A 21,697-nucleotide genomic window follows, 5' to 3' on the forward strand; every position below is an offset into this window, starting at 1 on the left:
ATACACTGTTGGTGGGAATGTAAATTGGTGCAGCCACTGCAGAAAACAGCATGGAGGTTCCCCAAAGAACTAAAAATAGAACTACCATATGACCCAGTAATTCCACTCCTGGATATATATCTGAAAAAAAAAAGAAAAACACTAATTCAAAAAGATACGCTAACCCCAATGTTCATAGCAGTATTATTTACAATTGCTAAGATATGGAAGCAACCTAAGTGTCAAACAACAGATGAATGGATAAAGAAGATGTGCTATACATACACAATGGACTACTACTCAGCCATAAAGAATGGAATTTTTTCATTTGTAACAACATGGATGGACTTGGAGGCTATTATGCTAAGTGAAATAAATCAGACAGAGAAAGACTGTATGATATCACTTACATGTGGAATCTAAATAATACAACAACCTAGTGAAGATAACAAAAAAGAAGCAAACTCACAGATAAAGAGAACAAACTAGTGGTTAACAGTGGGGAGAGGGAAGTAGGGAGAGGCAACGTAGGAGTAGGGGAGTAAGAGGTACAAACTATTATGTATACAATAAGCTACAAGGATATGTTGTAGAACGCAGGGAAAATAGCCAATATGTTATAACTCTAAATGGATTGTAACCTTTAAAAATTGTGAATCACTATATCCTACACCTGTAACTTATATAATATCGTACATCAACTATACTTCAATTTTAAAAAATGAGAAAAAAGTTCCACATGTTGGTAACATTCTTCCACTGGAGGAGAGAAAAAGAAAACCTTAATTCTGCAATTTTTGAAGCTCTTGATTAGTGGAGTGACACAATAAAAGTAATCGCTGATGAACAGTTTTGGGTTTTGCTTCCTCTTTAGCAGCCATGTAAAGGGCAAAATGGAGAAATGAAGAAACAGAGGCAGAAACTCCAGCTATGACGCTATGACAGATCCTGGGCACAAGATATGAAAATCTGTATACAGATAAGGGAAGGAGGGGAGAAAAAGAAAGGCATGCAACAGGGAGAGAAGGCTGGGGAGAAAATGGCAGAAACTGCTTTAGAAGTAAATTTAATGTAAGAAAGAGAAGTCACAAATGTTCCGGCTGGAGCAGTTGGCTCTATTATTCTTAGCAACTAAGAGATTGTTAAAGGAATGCTGTTCTCCCTCTTTATAGCTGATACAAATGTGCAGAACGACTAACATGAATACTTTTGGGTGGCTCCATGTTATCCAATACCCAAGGAACTTTTTAAAAACTGATCTAAGATATGTCACTCAAAAATTAAACAAATACCGAGTAAATATTTATGTGATTTCTGAAAGCTTCCAAATCCCCAACACCATTTGGATCTCACCAAATAGAATTAAATATTGCTGTATTGGAGAGTTCTGATTACAATACACCATTTGCCCCATTTGGATAGATCTTAAAAGTCCTCCTATTTATTCTCTCTCAGTATTATGTAACTTGCTTCAGAATTTCCATTTCATGAGGCAAATTTTCTTTGGCATTCAGTTAAGCCAGCTTATTAGGCACAGTTGACTTTTTTTTTTCATTTGGAATTGCACTCAAGAGGGGACACGTCTTGGAGTTCTTAGCAGCACCCATTCTGTGCCAATGTCTACACAGGCAGTATCCAGCCAGGTCTCCTTTGTGTGTGTTTCCATACATTTGAACAGAAAAAACAGTTCACTCACTCATAAAGCCTTAAATGAAATGTACCAGAATGTACATGTTCCATGGGCTTGGCCTGTAAGATGAAGTGGTCTTTCATTTTATTCCAGCTTTAACCCCATCAATTGATCAGTCAGTCAATGACTCTCCCTCCCTCCCTCCCTCCCTCCATCTCTCCCTCTATGTCTATATTGATATAGATATGTCTCTTATGACTCAAAACACATCCCCTAAAATATAGTACAGCTTTCACCACTACTAGAAATGCCACTAAGAAGCAATGGAACATAAATACAATATTTTAATATGACAGTGGTGAAATATTCTCTTGAAATTCAGAGGATAATTCTTCTATTTTACATTATGAAACCTTAATAGGGTACCCCTTGAAAGAACTAAAAAGTCATCTAAAACACCATGTTCTTATCAAAATACGTCTTGTCCTTTCTATTCTTCAAAATATATCTCAATCCATCAGTTCCCACTTCTCAGCAGAATGTACCAGGTACTTCAAAACTGGTTTCAATCTTACATTCTGGTTCTATAATTTTTTTTCACACTTTAATAAACCATGAGAATTTTTACATGACACTCAACTTATTAATGCTTCTCCCTAAATTCATAATACTCCATTGTAGGGATACAGTATTATTTACTCCCTCATTTTTGTCTACTAGTTTATTATTTTTTACTATTACTGATAACACACATCCTTCTACGTAAATCTTGGACACAAGGACCTCTGCTAGCCTGGAGGATGCCTTTGGACAACTAGAAAGGATGCCCTCTCTGGGAAGACACAGACAGACTCTAATCAGGAGGTGGGGCCTGGCCAGGGAAGCCTAGTGTAGATTTCCACGACTCACCCCTCAGCCAAGCATCCACATCCTACACCACTGTACTTAGCTGCCCTGTCTGCACCTTTAGTTACCTTAATTGCCTTAGAATATAGTTATATAAGTATAATTACTGGATCATAACAATATGAACTTTTTTCACTCTTTCAAAATATATTACCCAAATCGCTTTTTATACAGACTACACCAATTTATATTCCCACCAGAAGAAGCTGTACCTGCAAACCTAGTTCTATTACCATCTATTGTCCAATACACAGCCCATTGCCCAGCAAATTTTAGGAGATAAAATAAAGGTTTGTCAAATGAATAAGAGAAGCTAATGATAAAAACAAAAGAAAAATAAACTCCCCTTTATATCAATTGTGTGGATATTTCTTAACCAAGTAACTAGGGCCTTAATTATATAATTTGTATTTTTTTGATGCAATTAAGCTACAGACCACAATAAACATTAAATTTTGTGAATTATACATAACACAACATCACACATTTTTACAGCATTTGGAGATTTACCAAGTATCCTAATGATAGTATTTGTTCTGAAAGTAGTTCTGTGAGTTGAGCACATGAGCATTTTAAGATCCATTTGACAAAAAAAAAAAAAAAGATCCATTTGACAGTGACGATCAGAGGTTAATTTCCTATGCAACGAGTCAGATAATGGTGGGGTCCTTTTAAAACCCCTGAGTTAGTCCCAAATGTTAGTGGACGGCTCTTTGTATATATCTCTGTAACTACCTATAATTTAAATGTACACCTCAGTATGTTTTAAACCTGGGGACAGCTTGGTACAATGCTAACTTCTGTTTTCCATTCAGTTGAAGCTGTTCAAAGCACTCAAGGTCATCTTTTGCTCTGTAGCACCCACCCCACAGAAAACGAAGACACAGTTTAGGATTGAGAAGACCTATCCCTAGTTTCACCTCTGTCATCTACTGGCTCTGTGACCTTAAAAACCTCAATCAACCTCTCTGAGGCCCAACTTCCGTCTCCACAGAAGCAAGGATAATACCTGTTTTACCTACCCGATATACCCTAACTGAAGTAATGTCTATACAACAATCTGCACTAACATATACGTAAGCACACGTAAGAATTATCACTCTTTAATCAGTGGACAGATATTAAACAGGAAAACAACAGAATTTCCCCAAATTAAGACCACAAGATAGAATAGACGAAGCTCCAATTTTATTCATGCTAAGGGACCTTTGGGTTGTTCCCCAAATTCCCATCAAAACCAAACCACGATATAAAACAGGAAATTGGCACATTTCCAATAAGTTATTATATCATCAATTTCCTAATTAAAAGATTATTTAACTCTGCCAAATAGGTTTGTGAAATTATCCAGTAAATCCTCCCTAAGTACCGAAGTTCTAAAGGGCACTGTCCTCATCAAAAAACTCATCACACGTGTTTTGGTCCTCACTTTCCTGGCTCCAAAAATGATTCTCAATTGTCAGGTGAAGAAAAGCAAAGGGTTAGTTAGTAGTCACTTATTCCAATATGAAAAACATGAGAAATAACAAAAGGCATAAAGTATTGTATTTTAGAAAGAATTTTAGATTTACTTTTAAACAAAAATATTGCTGCCTGGAACCACTGGTAAATACTGGTTTTTCTTTTAGCGGATAGTCTGGAGAAATTCTACTTACACCTGTTTCTCTCTTCAGTAGCTATAAGCAATAGAGAATGTCCAAATTCTTCACTTTCTAACTCTTGTTTTCTTCCCTAAAATTTCCAGTTGGTCAGCCAGCTTCCATAAGAATTCAAAGAGAGTATCCTGGATAACAGAAATGACCTTGGCCAGAATGAAAGTGGATGCTATCCTCCTTAATGAATAGGGAGTTACTTCAGAATAACTACCTCGGAGTACAGGCATTACATTAGCCTCTAGTAACAGGCTCTTCATCACATCTTAAATGATCTATTATGTTCTCAATCTTTAAAGGCTAGTGTTTAACACATTCAAAATACTTCAGGACCCATAAGTACACTTGTTGCTGGTTCCTCTGATAATCCCTTTATGTATCTTTAAGCAGAGACACAGAAACACATTTTAAAAGTGTTTACAGACACCTGACTAGTCAGGGTATACCACTCTGCCCACAGGTAATTTAGTTTGCTCTGTTTCAAATAATTGAATCCTGATGCCGGTATGGCAATCCCATTTGGAATTCCGTCTTCTGGATTCAACTTTACAAATCACTACTTCATTAGTTGTGATCTTGTGTTTTCAAGTGCTGATTTAAAAAAAAAAAAAAAAAAGCCAAGTAATAAACGTGTAATATACCTATTCAATTCAGTTACCACAACTTTTAAAGCTGATTAAGGAACTCACTGGCAGGCCTGTGCATTTCAGTCTGAGATATTATATAACAGGATCCATGTTGGCCTTACTCTGTACCAAGGTTTCTGATATATAAGTTGCCTTTTTTTATTGAAAGTTATCTCTGTTTCATCTGTCGTGGTGAGTTATCTTGGGAACTGAAAATGTTTGAAGGTTAATCTAAATATTTCAGGAGATAAATGCAAATCTAAGCGCTACATTTTCATAACTATTTTGACTTAAAATGAAAAGAGACACTAAAGACACAAAGCAGTAAGCTTGTTGCTAGGTGACAGGTGACACCTACAGTATCTCTTCTGAACCTGTACAGCATGAAACATCTTACTGCTGAGAAAAGACACACGGATTTCCATGGCACACACATCATTCTCTGTAGAGAAGCAAACTAATGTTCAGGTATTTTTAAATATAGGCCACAGGTAGTCAGGAAATTACATCTGTATGAATATGTGATTTTAGATATGCCTCTCACAATAAATAGAAAAGGATAGCTCTTTATTTTCCATTTTGAGTAGATGTGGCTCTATAATCTAAATAACATCTACATATGAAATACATATAATTTTCACGACTCGTGAATAAAGATTAAAGAGTGATAATTTTTCTTTGTATCCCACTTCGGAATTTTCACACTTTTAATAGAGATCACTTCAACTAGGGTAGGCAGAATCCATAGAGAAAGCATATCCTGATAAAAAGGAACCCAATTTGTATTAAATTTATTAATACAAGAGCATCATAGCAAAGATCTGATGAATGCAAAAAGAGAAGCACAAAAAGCCTCAATGTAGATTATTTCCTGGACATAGTTTATAATTACACACCTACTTTGTAGCATTACCTCCCTTCCTTGAGACAAAAACCCAGGCACCAAGTTCCACCCCCTCCTTTACTCATCAGGCAAACCAAATGATGATATGGAAACGCCAAGGACGGTTTTATGCCCAGAATTGGGACCTCACATGAATGAATGGTATGTTCCACTCCCATTAGAAAGGTGGTACTGATGGTCACGAAAAAGATCCAGGCATGAACGCCAGACAGAATGAACACCAGCTTTAACATCTGGGGTCATATAACTTGAGGCAGGTTGCTTCACCTTATGTACTCCCTTTCCTGAATTTATTAAACTGGTAACATAAAACCTTGTGGGCTGCACTGAAAAGGAGAATGTAGACAATGTAGCTACCACACTACCTGGCACATACTAGTTACTCAGCAAATGTCAGTCCCGCCCCTACTCGCTACATTTATCATCAAGTGTCCAATCTCTTATTTCCACTTAAACTTTCCTGAGAACTAGGAACTAGCAATGACCTACTCTGGCCCAAGTTCCACTTCCTTGATACCACCTTCAACCATGAGAGTGTGTCTCTTACAGGAAGATCCTGGGAATACAAAGACGACAGGATCTCCACTCTAGGGTGTCACAGTACAGTGTCTATAATGCACCCATTAAGAGAGTTCAATGATGTAACAGCTAACAGAAATAGGAGAAAGGGAATTCAAGGTCATTAATAACCCATATCCCATAATAATCCCCTTGGAATTCTGTTAGTTACATACAAATCATTTGAAAATTCTCCATTTACAAAACGGTTCTTCCCTATTTCCAGCTCTACGTTTCTCTGAAATTATGTTTCCACCCAGGAATTCTTCACTATTAAGAAAAACACACAACACAGAAAGAGCAAACTTTAAGAACTAAGGTCCCATGTGGAGTAATGTATGCTTTGCACAATCATTTAAGAACAGAGTTCTCGGGCTTTCCTGGTGGCGCAGTGGTTGAGAGTCCGCCTGCCGATGCAGGGGACACGGGTTCGTGACCCGGTCCGGGAAGATTCCACATGCCGCGGAGCGGCTGGGCCCGTGAGCCATGGCCGCTGAGCCTGCTCGTCCGGAGCCCGTGCTCTGCAACGGGAGAGGCCACAACAGTGAGAGGCCCGCATATCGCAAAAAAAAAAAAAAGAACAGAGTTCTCTGAATAAACAGCCCATTCTCTGAGGGAGGAGGTGGAGCCAAAGCACACTGACGTGGAAATTACTCTCTCAATCTGTTTGCGGCTTCCGTTACACCCCATCATTCTGCGCAGACGGAGAACAAATAAACCCTTAAAAGAAAGCAACCATAGCAAATGAATTAAGCCTTTCTTTTACACATATTGTGCTCAATATAATGGTTTGAAAAGTAATGTATGCTATGCTCGTCTTCCAGTGTAATTGCCATTTTACTGGGACTGAGTAGTCAAAAATCTGATTTGTATTGCAAAGGACTGACAAGATGATTAAATCTTGTCTTCGTATGTCTAATTTATGTGATTTAGATTGCAACACAAATATGAGCATGTGCAATTTGTACTTGCATGGAAAGCTACCGCATGTAACACTACGTTCTGCCAAAAGTAACTTGGCCACACACTAGTCTGCACCGCCACGTGGGGGACCCTAACATCCTTCCCCAACCCTCTCTGTCAGGATGTCTTAAACCATCATGCCAAAGATGTTAAAAATCTTTGGGGTTTTTAAGAGGCTGGTAGGAGAAAAGGAGTCACAGGGTACCCAGCTACTTATTAATCTCCAGTTCACTTCCCAGCACTTTCTATAAATATCATGTGGTTGTGTTAAATATAATGTGGTTGTGTGATTTATATATAGAAAAGCAAACTTCAAGTTTTGAAAACAAATGAAAATAAAATCATGGTAAACACACATTTGGTACCACTTATAAATGCATAATTCACACAGTCTAAGAACTTCTTCACTACTTTACTTCAATGGGTGTTATCTGGACATAACTGGGTGTATATATTACTGGGTAATTAAAATTTTATACACTAAAGAGCTATGACATAGTTAGGAAAAATAAATGCCTCGGGCTTCCCTGGTGGCGCAGTGGTTGAGAACCCGCCCGCCAATGCAGGGGACATGGGTTCGAGCCCTGGTCCGGGAAAATCGCACATGCCGCGGAGCAACTAAGCCCCTGCACCACAACTACCGAGCCTGTGCTCTAGAGCCTGCGAGCCACGACTACTGAGCCCACAAGCCACAACTACTGAAGCCCGCGAACTTAGAGCCCATGCTCCGCAACGAGAAGCCACCGCAATGAGAAGCCCGCACACCGCAAGACAGAGCAGCCCCCACTCGCCGCAACTATAGAAAGCCCACGTGCAGCAACAAAGACCCAATGCAGCCAAAAATAAATAAATAAATTTATTTAAAATATAAATAAATAAGTGCCTCATTCAGTATACATATTTGGTTTTCCTATTAATTATTGCTTTCTATGTTTAGCTTGCCAATGCTAAGCAAGATAAATCCCACTCAAAGGCAGAGTAAACTGCGTACAGAGTAAATTTATTTTCTAGTCCATCACAACAATAGTTGATTAAAATATGTTGCTCTTATCCAGTTTTGAATTAATTCACGTGAAATAAAACAAGTATTTATTAAATCGTGGGGAAAACATTCCATCAAACTGTAACACCTGAGTAGAAAAACAAACGGCACACAATTACAGTTGACATTTAAATGAAATTTGCAATCTCGAAATATTTAACAAGAATTAGAAAACATCAGACCTGAGGTATTTTAAGGATACTTTTATGTTCAATCTCTTCACGTAACTGGGCGCAAAGAAGTTTTAACACAGGCAGATTTTAAGATATAATTTGAAGATGGATCAATGAAGTAAGTAGATTTGTTTCAGTGACATTTTGACATAATGATACAGAAACAAGAGGGTTTATTTGATATTTTTAACGAAAATCTTGCCTTACTGAACGATAGTTTTGACCAGCTGAACTCATTAATCCAGTGTGCATATTCAGACATCATAATCATTGCCCCACGTAGTTCATAATCTGATCCATAAGAGATAGCTGGCTGTCACGGCAAGTACATAATCAATAAGTATTTCTCAACGATGAGCAAATTAGTAGACTGTCAAATGTATTACATAACCCTATGCTTCTCTCATAATTAATTAATACCAAAATATCAAAATAACTATTTTGCTGAGAATGACAAATGATATATTAGGTTGATTCTTGTTCAGAAGGATCAAAAAGACCGCTTGAAAAACTGAAAAATACTGAAACTGGACCTCAACTCAAGTACAATCCAAGCAGTTTATTGATGAAGGCCCACGGACATTTACTACATGGTACATATATTCTGTTATTAATTCATCTGTGAATCACCCATATGCCAGAAATTGAGAGCATTACAAATTATATGCCACAATGCCTAATTTAAAGAAGCTCATAGACAACAAAGGTGAGACAAATATGTAAAATAATTATAACAGTAATAGATACCATCTATTGAATGTTTACCATACGTTTCACATGAACTAGGTGTTATATATATTAGCTAATAAATGCATGTACAAGGCGTAGCTATTCTAATGACCCTGAATTGATACCCACACTTTAAAATGAAAGTAACTGTAATTAAAGTCCATATTCTCTAACTTATATCAAGTTGAAGAACTAATAACATCATATGAGGTCTGGTGAAAAGAATAAAGTACAGCAGGAAGTTGAGGGAACCCACAGCAAGGTGAAACAAAGCTGAGTCGTGAAAAGTGAGGAAGAAAAGACATTTCAGGGAAAGGGGATGTACTAGGAATGAGTACATTTAAATCTGAGTCTGAGAACACTCACACATATATGTACAGACACATATAATTTACACACACATATATGACCGAGCGTCCTAAGAATCAGCATACCTACACCAGCCAGCCCATGTCACCCAACGAGGGGCTCTAATATAGAAATCTGTAATGTGGAGAGAAGGTCCATTTCAAATAAATGATCAAAACAATTGTGAAAGCATAACTTCTAGTGTCTTAGGTGCACATCTGTCTTACAGTATAAAGGGATTTATATTATATACGCTAAACCAAGAACATTAAAATATGATTTAAAGAAGCTAATTCTATGGAAAAAATGACTTTAAAAGTGCTTTCTCATGAACTGTGCTATGTTCCATGATTGAAAGTATTTCTGACATTTCTGACTCTCATGGATCAAATATTTCAAAATATTTATTAATCGAATACAAAGCAATGAAAATATGCCCATAGATAGTAAGTATACTATCTTCGACATGCTTCAACCTTCAGGTTCATAAAATGCTTTATGACATACAGGCCTATACTAGCTATCCTTTATAAAGGTGTTTTATTTGGTTGAGGGACTTTAAAGTTCCCTCACCACATCTGGGCTCTCATTCTGTACTCCTCTCCGGCATATGCATCTTCTCTCCTGCCTTCAAAATATTCAGATAATCTCTGTCTCAATGCTAACAGTCAGCCAGCTCTACTACCAGATGTAACTTCAGGTAACTACAGAACAATTTCTATCCTTCCTCAGACATGTGATCACAACTCATTAACTCTAAGTTGATCCACCTGCCCCGGACCATGAACTGGTCTCTTTGATGACAGATGTATATTTAGCATTATAGATAACCTGCACCTGGAAAGAAAATTCCCCTCCCCCGTTTCAATGAGGTCTCTGATTCTTTTCTCCAGTCTCTCTACTACCATTGGATGTCTTTTAAATAGTCTACCTCCCTACAAAGGGGTATCTTCCAAAACTCTCCTTAATTTTACAACGGGCTTTGATCTCTTAGGAAGTTCACCCACCAGAGATTTGATTATTACCTCTCAAATGAACATCTCTAAGCCTAAACTCTTGCTAAAATCTTGCTCTACCTTTTTTCCCACATAGATATTATAGAATCGTGTCCAGTGTATGCATGAGTCACTCCAAAGCTAGCTATCACCCATGGACCAATCAGTTATCAAGCGGAGGCTACACGAGCTACTCTTGATTACAGAAGGGCAAGCAACTTGAAACACATCTAATGCTCCAGCTCTCTTGAACAACCCTTTCTACCCAGCATCAGTTTTTAATGCAAATTGTATGATACATTTTGTTTGGAGTTTCTATGGTTCTTAGCAATATGCTGAATTCCTGTAGCTGACCACTAAACATTATTTGGTGAGATTCGTGTCCCATTAGATAGAGTAAACAATACTACAGTATATGGCAATACTACCATTATCAACTGTGTGCTAGTGATTAGCTAACCGATCTGGGCCTCAGCTCCCTTATCTATGAAATTAAGGGGCTGAAACGTCTTCAAGTTTCCTTTCACTTATAAAGTTGTGGAATCTACAAATCCTCTATTTTAAAAATGCACAAAAAATGAGAAAGAAAAGAATCATACGAAGTCACCAAAAATAATTTATGGAATGCAATTTACTGAGTTCCTACTGTAAAAGAAGGTATTTATATTAGAACACAGGAATTATTTGCAGAGTCCAATTCTCTGAAATTCTTTTAAAGTGGAATAAACAGCTGTTGTTGAAAAAAAAATGCACAAGCCTGCAAGGCATATGCTATGAGCTGGAATACATTAATATTGGTTAACAGAGTTTGAGTTCTATCTCTGAATTGATGAACTCAGTGAAATTTATCAAAACTTCTCCTTCCCAGTGGCTCCTAACCTGGCAGAATATAATGGATGACTAATAGGTCAGTGGTAACTTAGCACACCACATCTCTTTACTATGTGGTGCTCTGGAGAGAAATGCTTAGGAGGCAAAGAGGGGACCATGAAGTGAAATATTTTCACTCTTTCCAGAGCTGAGCCTATGGACACACCAGTAGCTGAATGATCCTCTGGAGGTGGTCTTGAACAATTCCAAAGGTGAAGAGGGAGAATTCCTTTTCTAAGCACAGTTCCGTGAAGCAATGCATTACAGTAGTGTTCATCTGTGACTATAAGTAATTTCTTTCCCTAGGGTTTTACGATGGCCACTTGGAAGGCTCAGAAACATATCTGCGACATTGTTTTGTGTAAATTAAAGGAATATATTATTTCCAACAGTATCTCAGCAGCAAAAATGTACTCTATATACCAGGTACGCGCCAGGCAGCGTCGCAGGTACTTCATACACGTTATCTTAGGGAGTCCTCGCCGTGAAGGAGGGATATTAACCTCCACTTTACCAGTGAAGAAAGCTTCATGGCTACTGAATTGCACAGTGGGGATCTGAACACTCTTCCGTCTGATTCCAAAGTCCATACTCTTTTCCTCACACCACAGTGCCCCTCACTAGAAGCTCCTGAGGTGTGAGCTTGATGAAAGCGCTATGCCAGGACAAATTTATCCAGGTACAGATGTGGCCAGCTTTCAGGCACTGCAACACTCACTTTGTGGATCCGGGCAGCCACTGAAGACACTGCTGTTCCCATTCTCAATTATGATCAGGAGCCACTGATGGCCCCAGTGTTGCTATTGCTACACTTGGGCAGCATTTCTCCATGTATGTTCTGTGGACGGAATGGGGTCTATATTAAACAAAGGACATCAGAGCTCCTTTTGCCAATGCATTTTTAATGTAGCTTTCCTCAGAGATATTATGCAAGAACACTCCCCCATATAGCCAGAAGTCCCAGGAGCCTCAGAAGTTTCTGGAAAGTTAATCCTCCCATTTTTACAAGACCATGAACAGTAACTGCAGAGTTCTTCAGAGCTGGATGACATCTAACATCCTAGAGCCCTGAATTCGAAACTCAGCTTTTCTATTTCCAAGTTAAACGGCCATGGCCCGATCACAATCTCTCTAGAATTCAGGTTTTCAACATCCACAAGAATGGCTAAAATAATGCCTACCTTGCAGCATGTTTGTAACGTCTAGAGAATCTAAGAAGTGCAATTTGCAGAAGGCTCTCGATAAAAAGAGTAGTTATTATTAAATTATTATTTTTCATAATTATAAGTACTACTTTGGTTTTAAAACACAGAACCAAGCAACACTACTAAGCCACAGAACCTGCTGGAGCCAGAAAGAGATCAGAAAACAAGCCACATGAACTTCTCTGGGTATCCTGTATTATTAAATGATTCTAATTTAAGAAAAGAGAAAGAGTTACTGAAGACAGCCAGGTTTCCAGAAAACCGGCATGCGTATGCCATACTCTTCTTCTACAGGGAACAAGGCAACAGGAGATGGGTTTCCAATTTTTCATAGTAATAGGACCCAAATAAACTAAAACCCATAGAAGTGAAGATCATTCTGAAAATCCATCATCCAGAACTCCTGTTTATGGAGATTATTTGGCTCCATCTTCTAAAACTTAACTTAATATTATATCTACTCCAGCCTTAGACGCTGATTTTCAGTAACTTCTACACCCTCTCTTTTACTGCCTCTCTAATGTCGTCCATCTTATCCCTGTAATTATTCGGAAATCCACACCTTGATCTCTGTCCTATGAACGTTAATCACTCATTCACGGGATCAACAAGTACTGCTTCTCCTTCCTCCTCTTTCCAACTAAATCCCTCGTCGAGTTAAAAATAAAGGAGGGCCCTAGGTTTTAGAAAGCACTGATTTCAGAATTTTGTTTTTTGTTTTTTGTTTTTGCGGTACGCGGGCCTCTCACTGTTGTGGCGTCTCCCGTTGCGGAGCACAGGCTCCAGACGCGCAGGCTCAGCGGTCATGGCTCACGGGCCCAGCCGCTCCGCGGCATGTGGGATCTTCCCAGACAGGGGCACGAACCCGCGTCCCCGGCATCGGCAGGCGGACTCTCAACCACTGCGCCACCAGGGAAGCCCCTCAGAATTTTGTTTTTAATTACCAAGAAGACATACAACGGAACAGCACAAAATCTCTACTCACAGTACTAAGGAAACTAAACGCCACGCATTCCTAGTGGTTGCTCCAATAGCCACCAGTTGTAGCTGCTGAGCGTCTGAAACGTGACTGGTCCAAATCAAGCTGCTCTGCAAGTGTGAAATACACTTGAAGACCTTTTACCAAAAAGCATAATTTAAAATACTTCATTTATCATTTTATATTGATTATGTGCTGAAATGGCAACACTCTGGACATACTGGGTTAAATAAAATGTATTATTAAAGTTAATTTCACCTATTTCTTTTTACGTTCTAACATGGCAATCAGGAACTCTACAATTACTGAAGCAGCTCGCATTATATTTCTATTAAACAGCACCGGTCAAAGGTCCTACATTTCAAAGCCTTGTACAACACACTGGGAATTTTCTTGGCCTCTAATTGTATTTTATAGAGACCATAATGACTTCTCTTCCACTGAATTCCCCAAAGATACGTTTTCTTGTTTAATCTAGCATTTAATGTATCTGGATGTGAATATATCCCAACATGTACTGTTAATTGAGCACAGTCTTCAGGTCCTTGGAAAGCTATAATTGTGAAGAATGTATTTGATGCTTGTTGGTACCTGATTTTTATCTCACCAGATTATCAATCTTCAGATCTTTGAAAACTCTGCAAAGTGATCTCAAAAGTGTCGTGTGTATCTTCCAAAAGCACAGTCATTCACACACAGCCATGCCTGAATTCAAGTGTCGAGGACTTTCCTTAATCCTCATAGCCTATTAAAACTAAAAGATCCCCAGAGGACCAGAAATACAACCCAACATCCACCTTGTGTCCTGAAGCATAGCTGTATTTAAATTGATAAAATAAAATGTAACGTATTCTGCATCACATATCCACTCTGCTGCTGATAGGAAATACGCTGGACAATACATACATCATTAAACTGAACACAGCCAAGCATATTATGTTACAGCATCATTTGGAAACTCAGGCCAAACAATCCTCCGAAATTTCTAAATGTCAAAACTACTGACAATAACATTTTCATTCATTCTGTGTCTCAATGTTGCTCTTTATGTTTCTCCTTAGGCATTCTTCTGAGTAAACAAATTTGATTAACAGAGTTTCTCATTTTCATAATGTGTAAAAGTGGTGAAAGAATTCATTGTACATTTAAGGAATTTTTCCAGCACTTTTATTGACAAGCAGCAATACGTAAAAAACAATCACATATTATAACTCATACCAACCCTCATTTTTTTCATGGAGTTACGTGTGAAGTCATGTTTTCAATCGTATGATTTCTACCAAATATCCCTGGTGGGTCAGTTCCCGCCAGACGCTAACTTCATGAATAAGTGTGACACCACGCAATGTGAGCAGGGCTAGACTCAGAAGACACTGGTTCACTGGCAATAAAACCTTTGACTTGAGAGAGAGGATCTGCTTGACAACGAGCACATGCATTTATTTCTTCTAATTCTGCAGAGGGTCTTTAAGAGTTGACCATTCTCCACATGGTGGTATAAACACAGAGAGGCCCTCCTGTGTAAAAACTCCCAGAACCCACAACCCTTGGGGCATCTTAGGGGTGGAGGTGCCAGGCCACACATGAAGTTACCACAGGCTAACTCAGTGCTTCCCAACCCTTTTCAGGGCATCCTCAACTGTTTAAGGAAATCAGTATCTCAACACACCTGGAACCGACCCCCAGCACATCAGTTGGGCAGCTCTGGGCTAATTTACTGAGGGAGCTACCAATCTCCGTGCTCCCAGGAGCCAAGAGGCTGAAACAGTGGAGCCACCCAAAAGAAGGCTGGAAGCGGGACAGAGAAGGGATGTCCTCTCTGCAGAGGGCCGCTGGTCCTCACCTGCTGACAGTGGTTCCCTCGTAGTTATAGTCAAATGAAATGAAGCCTCTATACCCGTTTAAGAGATCTCCTACTTTATAAACACAGTACTGCTGTACTGACAAAAACCAAACAAAACACCATCCACACATCAATCAGTTCATGATATGTACTGCACTGGCCTGACCTTCAGATTCAAAACATCTAGGAGGCCAAGGAAACTACAAACTATGGACACCCTAGATTTGTCTGGGCCTTTGCATCGGGGTGCCAGGAAGAACATAAATTCACATAATAAACATGGAATTTCTAACGGAAGCATCAATTTCACTTTTAGATTTTCTTTTTGGAGAAACTGTATTAAAACAAACTGAGTATATTATGAGCACAGTTCAAAAATCACATGATTTAATGTAAAATAAGAGAGTCAATAAATTCACTGCTTGCGGCAGGCTACTTTCAACCACACACCTGGAATGATTTTCCCTTTCTGAGGAAAAGTTTGAAAAGTAAACTACTGGGCAACCCTCAGAGGGGACAAGAACCCCTTAAACAAGCTCTGAACAAAATAAGATTTTTCAAGGACTCTTCCATAGTTTGGAGTGTGTATCAGCTCTGGGCCACTTAGATTGCTAATTCAAACATAATTCATATTGTCAACTTGTTCTAGAAGGCTCCTGGAACACTGCATTTCAGCATCTCAGGTTTTCCAGCCCAGTGGAGAGAGGGTACCCCACAAACACAACTGATTTACCCATTGTACATTCATCAACAGTTTTCTTCGTGTGTTCTGCATTTGTTTACTGTAATGAATAAAACATTAAAATGGCTATTTGGAATATAAAACATTTAATAAAACAAATGAAAAATACAAAACAAATAAAAAATATTTGTAGTTCTTGCAAACGGTAAAGTTATGCTGGGCTGTAGAGTACCTAAGGCTGTTATTTACGGAATAAAACTCATTATCGTTACTCAAATATTGAACAAGAATAGTTTGTATTCAAAGATAAAGTTGCCACAGGGGACTACTGATATAGGAAATAGGCTGCAGCAATAGGAGATGCATATTAAAATTTAAATACTGAAAAGGAAAAATGCATTTAACAGGTATATTTAATATTCCAAGAGCATCAACTAGAATTGTTAAAGTCATATTTGCTGACATTTCAATTATAACCTTCTATTTTCAGTGCCTTCAGCTCAATCCAAAAATTGTCTGCAGTCCCCAAACTAATGTACTTTACAAGGTCTCTGTTGGCAAACGATCTTTTTGTTAGCGTGCAGCACATTGAAACTTTCAAGAAAAAGACCAAAGGCAAATCTGAATATTTTTCCTCACAGGACCACAAAATTTTGAATTGAATATATTAATAGTAGGGATTTAAAACAATATTTTTCCAAGTGAAGCACATAGGTTAAGAGTTTGCCATGCTTAGTTTAATAATAAATGGCAGAGTCAGGAATCAAACCAAGGATTTCCACTCCAGAGTCTGTGCTCTCAGGTAGTATAGTTTATTACCTGTTTATTATCATGTGGATAGAAATATTTTATACACAATAATTTATATACAGTATTAGTACAGTACATATAATATACACAGTATTATATTACATACCTATAATTTTTTTAAAACACTAAAAAATGTTTATTCTTATAATCTACTCTGGTTATCATATACAGACCCATATCTAACTTATTGTTACTGTAACCCTCCAATGCAATTACAACTGGTATGTGTAGTTCTTTGTGCAATTTCTGAAGTCCCCAACAGATTTATTTTCAGTGGGCATAGAGGCTTTCTAGGTTTACTGAAGTTATTTAAACTCTGGAGGACCCTGTTTTCTCAAATATAAAACAGGAATAACAGCTGTGCCTATGTCACAGAACGGCTATGGGAGTTCAATGAAATAATGCAGGTACAGAGCTTAGCACAGTGCACAGCACAGGAAGCACTCAGGAGATATTAGATATTATCATTGTTGTGGTTAATAATTTTATCCACCCTCGTGTCCTTGCAACTTACACAGGGTTTGGCACATTAGAGGTGCTCAGCAAACAATAATTAAATAAATCGATGAATACTTTTTTCAACATCCCCCCATCTGCATGCAAACACATCCTTCCTCTCCACAGACACTGCCATTTCTCCAATATGATTTTGCTTCTTCCACCTAAAACACTATTCCCCATCTTCATTTTCATCTGGCTAACTCTTATTTTTCATCTAAATTTTGGTTCCCTTTCTTCTCTCATGGGAAGTCTTTTCTTAAAAACTCTGAGTCTATTATGTGCCCTGCTTATGCTTTCTCATTGGGCTTTCTCCTTGTCCCTAATTAGCAAAGCACTTAACCTTCAGTCTTCCTGATGTCTTTGACATGCCTTAATACCCCACTAGACTGCAAAGGCAGACACTACCTTTATACCATTGTAAAGGTATAGAACATAAGAGATGTTCAATAAACCTTGTGTTAAATGAATGAACACATACATATTTCTACCGGAATAACCTTTCCATGATCCTCACCCTCCCCAAGAAAAGTCACACTGGATTTAGGATATGGTTCAAATTTAGAAATGAACAAAAACGGAAAAGACAGATAAGCCAGTTTTTTTAATGGACCGAAAAAAGAGGGACAAGTTTTTCCCCAAAGATGGCCAAATGGCCATTAACATATGAAACGTATACACCATTATTAATTATTAAGAAAATGTATATTAAAGTCTCCTCTAAGACATCAACACACATCCATCAGAATGACAAAAAGAGAGTGAGAAAATACAGAGTAGTGAGATATGGAGCATCTGGAACTTTCATAAAGTCTAAATTGGTATAGTCACTAAGGAAAACTGTTTGGCAGTATCTACTAAAATGAAAATACATTCCTGAAGACTCAGCAATTCCATTCCTACTACTATGCTATGCAGAAATATGTACATACACGTGCCAAAAGGCATTCACAAGAATATTCATAGCAATATATTCCTAACAGCTGAAACCTGGAAACAACCGAGATGTCCATCAACAGTAAAATGGATAAATAAGTCTGTGGAAGGTTTCTGATAAATTCCTATAACAGAATATTATATAGCAATGAAAAAAGAACAATAGGAATGAATCTAAAAACGTAATGTTGAGACAAATACTGCATGATGTCACTTATATGTGGAATCTGAAAAATACAACAAACTAGTGAAGACAGCCGAAAGGAAGCAGACTCGCAGATACCGAGAACAAACTAGTGGTTACCACTGGGGAGAAAGGAGGGTGGAGAGACAGGGGAGGGCTAGGGAGGGCTAGGGATTAAGAGGTATAAACTAGTATGTATAAAATAAATAAGCTATAAGGACATACTGTATGGCATAGAGAATACAGCCAATATTTTATAATAACTATAAATGGAGTATAACCTTTAAAAATTGTGAATCACTATAACGCACACCTGTAACATATAATACTGTACAGCACTGTACTTCAATTAAAAATTTTTTTCTTCAAAACACAATGTTGCACAAAAGAATCCAGACTCAAAAGAGCATGTGTATTGTGCAGCATCAGGGACAGACAGTCGTCTACGGTGATGGAGGTGAGACAGCAGCCGACTGGTGCGTGAGCAGCTGCTGGTCATGTTTCATGACTTGATCTGAGTGGCAGTGGAGTGTGTTATGTTCACTTTGTGGGAGTTCACCCATTTGTACACCAGCGGTGTGTGCACTTTTCTGCATGTGAACTGCACTCTGGTGAAAAGGTGAGCTAAAAATAAATGAATAAGTAAATGCACTCAACCTTAAAAATAAAAGTCAACAGAGATGATTCACACAACTCCAGGAAGTCTGAAATCCTCTAAGCCTGACCAGTCACTTGATTCTATTTGAGATCTCATCTTGGTCTTATTTCTAACTCTTCTCTTTATTGGGAAATTCTATTTTAACCTATTTGCTAAATATAGACTACGTATACACAGGTTTAACACTGCCATAAAAAGGGATGCAACAGGGCTTCCCTGGTGGCGCAGTGGTTGAGAATCCGCCTACAGATGCAGGGGACACGGGTTCGTGGCCTGGTCCGGGAGGATCCCACATGCCGCGGACCGGCTGGGCCCGTGAGCCATGGCCGCTGAGCCTGCGCGTCCGCAGCCTGTGCTCCGCAACGGGAGACGCCACAACAGTGAGAGGCCTGCGTACCACAAAAAAAAAAAAAAAAAGGATGGAACAGCTGAAATGGGGTCATGATCTTTTTACTCCAAATGGAAGAAAAAGAAGGAAAGCGGTTTTCCTGAGATAAGTTGGCAACTGTAAAGAGATAGAAATGATACGCACACACTCCATGTACTTATGTTTATAGCAAAACATAGCTGTCAAACGGTCTGAATTGAAAGTAATTGGCAAAGGGCACTGAAAAGACACAGAAAAGCAGAGGTCTGGACATATGAACCATTGGCCACCCTCAGGGATGAAGCAAGAGGGGGTAAGAAAGCATCAGAGCAGACAGGTCCAGAGCACTGCCGACTCGTACAGACTGGGAGAGTGCAGGGGAAACCGGATTATACAGAGGTGCCTGACCGCTCTGTGCTACCTACCAGAACACTATATATAAGAGAAGGTGAGAGGGAGCTTCAAGTTGGCGGAAGAGCAAAACGCAGAGATCACCTTCCTCCCTGCAAATACATCAGAAATACGTCTACACGTGGAACAACTCCTACAGAACACCTACTGAACGCTGGCAGAAGACCTCAGACCTCCCAAAAGGCAACAAACTCCCCACGTGCCTGGGTAGGGCAAAAGAAAAAAGAATAAACAGAGACAAAAAGATAGGGATGGGACCTGCACCAGTGGGAGGGAGCTGTGAAGGAGGAAAGGTTTCCACACACTAGGAAGCCCCTTCGCGGGCGGAGACTGCGGGTGACAGAGGGGGGAAGCTTCGGAGCCACGGAGGAGAGCACAGCCACAGGGGTGCGGAGGGCAAAGCGGAGAGATTCCCGCACAGAGGATCGGTGCCGACCGGCACTCACCAGGCCGAGAGACTTGTCTGCTCACCCGCCGCCGGGGCGGGCGGGGCTGGGAGCTGAGGCTCGGGCTTCGGAGGTCGGATCCCAGGGAGAGGACTGGGTTTGGCTGCGTGAACACAGCCTGAAGGGGATAGTGCACCACTGCTAGCTGGCAGGGAGTCTGGGGAAAAGTCTGCACCTGCCGAAGAGGCAGGAGACTTTTTCTGGCTTCTTTGTTTCCTGGTGCGTGAGGAGAGGGGATTAACAGCGCCGCTTAAAGGAGCTCCAGAGACGGGCGCGAGCCGCGGCTATCAATGTGGACCCCAGAGACTGGCATGAGACATTAAGGCTGCTGCTGCCACCACCAAGAAGCCTGTGGGCAACCACAGGTCACTCTCCACACCTCCCCTCCCGGGAGGCTGTGCAGCCCGCCACTGTCAGGGTCCCGTGATCCAGGGACAACTTCCCCGGGAGAACGCACTGCGCGCCTCAGGCTGATGCAACGTCCTACCGGCCTCTGCCGCCGCAGGCTCGCCCTGCATCCGCACCTCTCCCTCCCCCTGGCCTGAGTGAGCCAGAGCCCCCGAATCAGCGGCTCCTTTAACCCTGTCCTGTCTGAGCGAAGAACAGACGCCCTCAGGCGACCTACACGCAGAGGTGGGTCCAAATCCAGAGCTGAGCCACGGGAACTGTGCAAACAAAGAAAAGAAAGGGAAATCTCTCCCAGCAGCTTCAGAGGCAGCGGATTAAAGCTCCACAATCAACTTGACGTACCCTACATCTGTGGAATACCTGAATAGACAACGAATCATCCCAAATTGAGGAGGTGGACTTTGGGAGAAACGATATATATATTTCTTTCCCTTTTCCTCTTTTTGTGAGTGTGTATGTGTATGCTTCTGTGTAGGATTTTGTCTGTTCCTTTTACCATTTGTGCCAGGGTTCTGTCTGTCCATTTTTTTTTTTTGCCTTAAAAATTTTCTTTCTTAATAATAATTTTTTATTTTAAGAACTTTATTTTATTTTATTTAATCTTCTTTCTTTCTACTTTTTCTCCCTTTTATTCTGAGCCACGTGGATGAAAGGCTCCTGGTGCTCCAGACAGGCATCAGGGCTGTGCCTCTGAGGTGGGAGAGCCAACTTCAGGACATTGATCCACAAGATACCTCCCAACTCCACGTAATATCGAACGGTGAAAATCTCCCAGAGATCTCCAACTCAACGCCAAGACACGGCTCTACTCAACGACCAGCAAGCAACAGTGCTGGACACCCTATGCCAAACAACTAGCAAGACAGGAACACAACCCCATCCATTAGCAGAGAGG

At 39.7% G+C, this 21,697-nt stretch overlaps 1 protein-coding gene across 5 annotated transcripts in view; it reads right to left on the bottom strand.

The window, feature by feature from the left end:
- The window catches only part of KLF12 (KLF transcription factor 12), a 448,314-nt gene that overhangs the window by 305,762 nt on the left and 120,855 nt on the right, over positions 1-21,697 (bottom strand). The window lies entirely within an intron of this gene.

This window comes from Tursiops truncatus, chromosome 18 (assembly GCF_011762595.2).
Source record: "Tursiops truncatus isolate mTurTru1 chromosome 18, mTurTru1.mat.Y, whole genome shotgun sequence".
NCBI lineage: Eukaryota > Metazoa > Chordata > Mammalia > Artiodactyla > Delphinidae > Tursiops > Tursiops truncatus.